General features: G+C 51.7%; 4 non-coding genes and 1 pseudogene across 4 annotated transcripts; all 5 read left to right on the top strand.

Annotated features, from left to right (window-relative positions):
* The first annotated feature begins 596 nt into the window (after positions 1–596).
* Positions 597–691, top strand: LOC128580242 (small nucleolar RNA SNORD116). Its single transcript, XR_008378572.1, has one exon. It is a non-coding gene; the product is annotated as a small nucleolar RNA SNORD116 (small nucleolar RNA).
* Positions 692–2103: 1412 nt separating this feature from the next.
* Positions 2104–2198, top strand: LOC128580241 (small nucleolar RNA SNORD116). Its single transcript, XR_008378571.1, has one exon. It is a non-coding gene; the product is annotated as a small nucleolar RNA SNORD116 (small nucleolar RNA).
* Positions 2199–3158: 960 nt separating this feature from the next.
* LOC128580216 (small nucleolar RNA SNORD116) lies at positions 3159–3253 on the top strand. The gene has a single exon (XR_008378546.1). It is a non-coding gene; the product is annotated as a small nucleolar RNA SNORD116 (small nucleolar RNA).
* A 2509-nt stretch (positions 3254–5762) lies between these two features.
* Positions 5763–5857, top strand: LOC128580239 (small nucleolar RNA SNORD116). Its single transcript, XR_008378569.1, has one exon. It is a non-coding gene; the product is annotated as a small nucleolar RNA SNORD116 (small nucleolar RNA).
* A 2132-nt stretch (positions 5858–7989) lies between these two features.
* On the top strand, positions 7990–8064 carry LOC128580246 (uncharacterized; annotated as a pseudogene).

Here is an 8064-nt window from a genome sequence, read left to right on the forward strand (position 1 = left end):
GGAGAAAACAGCAGCACCCTAGCGTGCTAGACACATAGTGACCCACACATGCGGAGCATCACAGAGGAACACACAGAGACACAAACACACCTCATCTTGCAGACAGATGTCCCATGGGTATTCATATCATTACTGAGCTTAGGGGAATTCATGGAGATGAAAAGGCAGAAACTGCAAAACAGGTTGTCAACAAGAAGGCAGGCAAGTTATTCCATTGGTAATAATGGGAGTGCAGCAGCCACCTGTGTGTTTGCATCCTTTTCTGAGGCATGCGTTCGATTTGTACTCCATTCGCAGGGGCATTCGCGTTGAGAGTCATGCCATCAGTGTGGGAGGATGAAGTGCATTCCTTCTGAGCACAGAGGTGCCTGGGATCCTGGAATCCCTGTGGCCAAGGCTGGCAGTTTGCTCCACAGGGTAAGCATTTCCTGGGGTGAAGGGTTGACACTGTGTTCTCGATTTTGTAGCTCCTCCTGGGAATGGCTTCTCAGTAGTGTGGCTCTGGCTTCTCCAGGGTACGGAAGACTTTGGTGGTCCCTGGGTCTCCCACTGCTGAGTCCCATGGGGTGAAATTTCCAGCAGCTTGGAACGTGCTTGGATGGATGATGAGTCCCCCATCAAAACATTCCTTGGAAAAGCTGAACAAAATGAGTGAAACTCACTACCATCTCGCTCATCAGAACTAAGGTTCAGCACTTTGTCTGAACCAGGGCCATTAGGACTGAGGCACAACATGCACTGTTTCACATTCCTGCCATGCCTGCAGGGCATGCACAATGGGAGTTCTTTCTAGGTAGGGGCATCAGGAGGAGGGCCGCACACAATGGCCCTATGTAGGAGATTTATGAGTGCAACGGTGGCTGTATTGATGAGAGGGAGCTATGTGTTGGAGCCCAGGGATTGTGGGCGAAATTGGATGTGCAGGTCTACTGGGCTTGGTAGGCTAGCAGGCAGGATCTGTGTGTGCAGGGAGAGAACTGCGCCTCCAATATCCAGGGACGAACAGATAGGCCAGGCCTTTAGGCTGACCATGACCTTGGTCTTCTGCTTTGCCGGGGTAAATCCAGGTTAGTGTTGATGAGGGGAAGGGATATAGAAAAGGCTGAATCCACTGAGGTTCACCCCCCATTGGGACCTCCACTTAGTGGCCCCACAAAGTGGAAGGGGCTGTGTCCCCACAATCTTACTCACATCACATGGACCTCACTGCTCCAATAGTGGCAGTGTCTAGTGATGTTGGTTAACTTTGGTTTTGTGCCAGGCATGCTTCCTTGTCTGAGGTTTCCGAGCCAGCACATCTTCATTGTTGTTGGATACCAGACATCAATGGAATCATGACGGGCTATAGAGTGTGCCTACAGTGGGTGTATGCTTTCAGGAGCAGCCTTGTTTGGTGAGGGACTGCACTCATAGTTGACAGAGTTTACATGGTAGGCATTGGTTTCATGGAGTCGGCCTTTCCTGGTGTTGGGCATAGAAGATGGGCAGCATGACTGCTCCTTCAGGAGATGGGGAACACATAAGCATTCTAGGGTGCCAACCCCATAGCAACCTACACACGCAGAACATCACATAGATACACACAGAAACACAAGCCCACCTCAACTGGAGACTTGACGTGTTCCGTGGGTGTCTATATAGTTACTTTCCTTAGGGAAATTCATGGAGAAAAGAAGGCGGAAACCGCAAAAGGGGATGTCAATGAGAAGGCAGTTACTTCACTGGCAAGGAGGGCAGTGCAAAGGCCAACTGTGTCCTTGAATCCCTTTCTGAAATAGGTATTCGATTTGTGTCCACTTCTCAGGGGCAGTCACCTTGAGAGACATGCCATCGGCAGGCAAGGATGAGGTACATTCCTTCTTAGGACAGATTTGCCTGGAATCCTGGAATTGCTATGGCCGAGGATCACAGAATGCTCTGGAAGGTAAGCATTTCCTGAGGTGGAGGGCTGTCGCTCTGTTTCAGCTTTTGTAGCTCCTCTTGGGAATGGCTTATTAGTGGCGTGGCTCTGGGTTCCCCATGGTGGGGAAGACCTTGGTGGTCACTGGCTCTCCCACTGCCAAGTCCTGTGGGGTAAAATTTCCAGTGGCTTGGAACGTGCTTTGATTGATGATGAGTCCCCCATCAAAACATTCCTTGGAAAAGCTGAACAAAATGAGTGAAACTTACTACCATCTCACGCATCGGAACTGAAGTCCAGAACGTTGCCTGAACCAGGGCCTTTAGGACTGAGGCACAATGTGCACTGTTTCACAATCTTGGTATGCCTCCAGGGCAAGCACAATGGGAGTTCTCCCTGGGTAGGGGCATCAGGAAGAGGGCCGCACGCAATACACCTGGGTAGGAGATTTGTGAGTGCAATGGTGCCTGTATTGATGGCAGGGAGCCTTGATTTTGAGCCCACCTTTTATCCACAAGGGACTGCGCTCATAGTTGACATTGTTTACGTGATAGGCATTGGTTTCATCGAGTCTGCCTTTTCTGGTGTTGGGTATAGAAGATGGGCAGCATGACTGTTCCTTCAGGAGATGAGGAACACATGAGTGCACTAGGGTGCCAGCCCCATAGGAACCTACACACACAGAACACCACAGAGATACACACAGAAACACAAGCCCACCTACACAGAGATACACAAGAAACACAAGCTCACCTCAACTGGAGACTTGAGGTGTTCTGTGTGTGTCTATATAGTTAATTTCCGTAGGGGAATTCATGGAGAAGAGAAGGTAGAAACCACAAAACAGAATGTCAATGAGAAGGGAGGGAAGTTACTTCGCTGGCAAGGATGGGAGTGCAACGGCCAACTGTCCTTGAGTCCCTTTCTGAAATGGGCATTCTATTTGTGTCCACTTCTCAGGGGTAGTCACATTGAGAGACATGCCTTCCGTGGGCCAGGATGAGGTACATTCCTTCTTAGGACAGATTTGCCTGGAATCCTGGAATTGCTGTGGCCAAGGATGGCAGATTGCTCCAGAGGGTAAGCATTTCATGGGGTGGAGGGCTGATGCTGTGTTTTGGATTTAGTAGCTCCTCTTGCGAACACCTCTCAGTGGCATGGCTCTGGGTTCCCCAGGGTGAGGAAGACCTTGATGGTCACTGGCTCTCCCTCTGCCGAGTCCTGTGGGGTGAAATTTCCAGTAGCTTGGAATGTGCTTGGATCGATGATGAGTCCCCCATCAAAACATTCCTTGGAAAAGCTGAACAAAATGAGTGAAACTCACTACCGTCTCACTCATCGGAACTGAGGTCCAGCACGTTGCCTGAACCAGGGCCTTTAGGAATGAGGTACAATGTGCACTGTTTCACATTCCTGCTATGCCTCCAGGGCTAGCACAATAGGAGTTCTCCCTGGGTAGGGGTATCAGGAAGAGGGCTGCAGGCAATGCACCTGGGTAGGAGATTTGTGAGTGCAATGGTGCCTGTATTGATGGCAAGGAGCCATGATTTCGACCCCAGGGATTGAGGGCAAAATTGGATCTGCAAGCCTTCTGGCCTTGTTAGGCTGGCAGGTAGGATCTGTGTGTGCAGCCAGAGGCCTGGGCTTCTAATATCTGGGGATCAACAGATAGGCCAGGCCTTCAGGCTGACTGTGACCTTGATCTTCTGCTTTGCCATGGTAAACCCAGGGTCAGTGTTGATGAGGGGGAGGGATATAGAAAAGGCGGAATCTGCTGAGATTCCCCCCATTGGGCACTTTGCTTAGGGGCCCAGTAAAGCAGGAGGGGCTGTCTCCCCACACTCTTAGTCTCATCGCCACAGCTAGAAGCAAACTGAACCAACTCCTGCCATTCCTGGGAAGGGAGATACCCTAGAGAGAAGTGACATGTGGTATCCTTTCTTGGATTTCCACATCAGAGTGAGTGGAGGAGGGGTCCCATATATTCCTGGGTAGGTCCCTGTTTGCGGGTAGAATTTTTGGGCATGGTGGAGATTGCCAGTGAAGTTATCCAAGGGTGGTCCCTGTGACCACTCCTGTTGCAAGGTCCTCCAGGTGACCTAGCCTTTCTCTGCCCACTAGGGTTCCATGGTTGTGTTCTTCGTAGGGGAACACATCCCTTAGGATCCCACTTGAGCATGTGTGGTGTTGTGGCTTTGAATAGCCAATATTCACATGGGTATTTTATCTCTCTCCTGGGATGTGTGCTTCTTTAAAGTGTCAGGAAGGAAATTTCAAGTGTCAGGAGGCGTGGTCTACTGGGATCTGGCTCCACAGTCCTGTTTGCCATTAGGAAGGGTAGGTTTGTGTGTAGTTCTGGGTACACTGCAATGGAGCCATTGTCTTAGGACAGAGTGATGACTCTGGGTGTTGGCAGTGTCTTCAGTATTCCATTCCCCAAGTGGCAGGTCAGAAACCTGTTTATTACCTTCGGGCATGGACAGGGGTAGCATGACAGGGATGGGTAGAGAGGTCATCTGGCTGGCAGTTGAAGGAAGAAAGGTGGGTCTGATTTGTGATTGATCGTGTTCCTTGTAGGTGACGGGTGACTAGGAATTGACAGGTGCACAGCGAGTGTTATGTTTTTGTCCGAGTCCAGCATTGGAGGCATGTGGATGAGGGTTTGGTCAAGGTAGTTGCATGATGGGCCCATTGCCACAGTGGTGACTCTGGTGAAGCTCCCTGGAGGTGATAATGTGCAAGGCCTGTGGATGACTGTGTGCCTGCCTCGTGGCTTTTGTTCTGCTGTCAAATGGGAAAAACATTCATGGCTCTCAGGTGTCATTGTCACTCTTGGACATGCTTGTTAGAGTGCCCAAAGGGAGGGCTTTGATGTGGGAATGTAACATCAGGCCGCCTGTGTGAGTCCCATTAGGCATGAACTGATGGAAGTCTGTGCTCAGATGGTGATGGTGTTCAGTGATGTTAGTGGACTTTGGTTTTGTGCCAGGCGCGCCTCCCTGGCTGAGGATCCCTAGGCAGTACATCCTCATTGTCAACAGATTCCAAGCATCTGGAGAATCCTAGTGGCTTTAGTTGTGCCCACATTGGGTGTATACTTTCAGAAGTAGGTGTTGTTGGTGGATGAGTCAACACTGCCTTTTGTCCACAAGGGACTGTGCTCAGATTTGATGTCATTTATGTGGTAGGCAATTTTTGTGAAAGAGTCAGCCTTTCTTGGTGTTGGGTATAGAGGCTAGGTAGTGGGACAGCTCCTTCCAGAGATGGGGAACACACAACCAACCTAGGGTGTCAGGCCTATAGCGACACACACACAGCAACACAGAGGAACACACAGAAACATGAGCACACCTCCGCTTGGAGACACATTGTGTTCTGTGGGTGTCCATACCATTATTTATCTTAGGGGAATTCATAGAGATGAAAAGGCAGAAAGCACAGAACAGTATTTCAGTGAGAAAGCAGGGAAGTTACTCCACTGACAGTAATGGCAATGCAGCGAACACATGTACCCTTGAGTCCTTTCTGAAGCATACTTTTGATTTGTGTCCACTTTGCAGGGGCAGTCGCCTTGACGGGCATTCCATCATTGGGTGAACATGAGGTATAAGCCTTCTGAGGACAGAGGTGCCTGAGATCCTGGAATCTCTGTGGCACAGAGATTCTTACCTTCTCTCTGGAAGGTAAGAATTTCCTGGGGTGAAGGGCTGGAACTGTCTTTCGGATTTTGTAGCTCTTCCTGGGAATGACTTCTCAGTGGCAAAGTTCTGGGTTCTCCAGGGTACGGAAGCACCTGGCGGTCACCGGTTCTTCCGTTGCCAACTCCCATGGATTAAAAGTGCCAGTGGGTTGGAACGTTCTTGGATCAGTGATGAGTCTCCCATCAAAACATTCCTTGGAAAAGCAGAACAAAATGAGTGAAATATACTACTGTCTTGCTCATTGGAACTGAGGTCCAGCATGTTGCCTTAACTAGGGCATTTGGTAGTGAGGGACAATGCGTGCTGCTTCACATTTCTGCGATTCCTCCAGGGCACACACATGGGAGTTCTCCCTGGGTAGGGTTATCAAAAATATGCACCACTCAATGGGACTGGGTAGATTTGTGACTGCAATTGTGGCTGTATTGTTGACATGGTGCAATCGTTTCCGGCATAGGTATTGCTGTCAAAGTTTGAAGTAAAGGCCTCCTGGACTTGGTAGGCTGTCAGTCACGATCTGTGTGTACAGACAGAAGGCTGTACACACAGGATGTACGGCCTATCTCCAAGGATGAGTAGGGCCATGCCTTCAGGCTGACGGTGAAATTGGTATCTGGTTTGGTGGCGTAAAGTCATGTTCAGTGGTGATGGGTGGGAGAGCTATAGAAAAGAACCAACGTACTGTAGTTCCACCCACCTCCATTGATCCCTCAAGTTGGGGACTGTGCACAACAACCACCTGGAGATAGATCTGTGGGGCAGGCTGTTGTGAGCACAATGCATTGTCTGAGGGGATAAGCCGGGTCCTGCCATATCTATCCGCTTGCCTTGACTAGTGCAAAGAAATGGAGTCTGTTCTCTAGCCCTCTCATTTGGGACTGGGATACCCGTGTATGCAGCAGTAAAGTGCATTTGGGCAGCGTGTCAGTCGTTTGGTATATAATTTGTCTATACTGGGGCCACCAATTAGAGCAGGTATGAGGACATGCATAGTTGGGATGCCACAATAGGCCAGCGTGGCCTCAGAGGCTCGAGTGGCCTTGGTGCGGTGCACCCTCGTGGAATCCTGGAACCTGAGGCCTAAGGAGGCCCAAGGAGGCCCGGGACCTTTGTACATGGGGCTGGGAGCTCCAGCTCCATGCTGCCTCAAGCCTGGTCCGATGTCGGCTGGTGGCCTTGCCAATCTGGCATGATTAGGTGGTTTCTGTAGCCACCCTCCAGGACAGGCCAAGAGGATCTAGCGTGTACCCAGGAATAGGCTAGAAGGGTGACAGGTGGTTTGGAGCGGGATGTGCTGAGAGCTCGCCCATGAAGCCGATTTGGAGGAAGTGTCATCCCTGGCATTCTGAAGCAAGATGTCAGTCTGATTCACCTGGGCAAGAAAGTGGTGTGAGCAGTGTCCCAGGTCGAATGGCGGCAACAGGGCTCACAAGCAAATACTGCCCAGCGCCTATGCCCTTTGCCGGCATGCCTGAGTTTCCCTGTACTTGGCAGGTTGGACCGCAAGGCGTGCCAACGGATCTCACGGGGGCACCCAGGGTGTAAGGCTTTGTTGTGGGCAATGGCCAAAGTATGTGGGAAGGGAGAGGACAATGGCCACATGAGGTCAGCACCAACTACTGATGGTGACTCTGCATGGGGAGCGGGTTGCGCAATTTCCCACACATGATTAGGCGACTCGGGCAGCGAGTGCACAATGTGCCAAGAGTCCAGCGAGAAGGTCCAAAGAGGGAGCGAGGGTGGCAAAAGTGCCCAGGAGCTCGATGTGGCTTCAGGCACTCTCACGTTCACATCATCCATTTTCCACAGTTTTCAGTGGCACAGGCAACATTCCATGTGGGGTAATGTGATTCGCATCCACTTCCGAGCATGTCAGCCTGGCCGAGGGAGCACGAGCAGCCTTGGCCTGGGGTCATGACCTTCCCACTGAACCGGGCCGCCACCGCTAGTGGGGCCGCTCCCATTCGCTCGGGCCCACGTGCGGAAAGAAGGCCTGTGGTCCTCAGCGGTCCCCTGACGCCCGCTCTCCTTCCTGCAGGGCGTGGACCAAGAAGTGGCCTTTTGGGGGACGGGCGGTGAGGTCCCTGGTATGGAGGCAGAAAGGCTCTAGGGAGCAGTTGCGCCTGCCACCACCACGGTCCAGCGGGAATCCTGTCGTGCGGTAAGGACTGTGTGGGCCGATCCCCGCTGTGACTCCTAAGGAGGGGATGGTGAGGTGGTGTGGAGGCGGGACGCAGGCCACGCCAGCCAGCCGTGGAGCCGGGCGTGGAGTGCGATGCCGGTGCCTCTGCTGGGACACAGTGGGCCCGTGCGTCCCGGGGTGACACGGAGCCACGCGCTCGGTGTCTGCCACGTATGGAGCTCCAGGTCCCGTCAATCAATGTGCCTGGATCGATGATGTCTACAAAAAAATGGAAACTTTTGAAATCTGAACAAAATGAGTGAGGACTTGAGCTGAGGTCT

The sequence above is a fragment of the Nycticebus coucang genome, chromosome 2 (assembly GCF_027406575.1).
Source record: "Nycticebus coucang isolate mNycCou1 chromosome 2, mNycCou1.pri, whole genome shotgun sequence".
In the NCBI taxonomy this organism is placed as follows: Eukaryota; Metazoa; Chordata; class Mammalia; order Primates; family Lorisidae; genus Nycticebus; species Nycticebus coucang.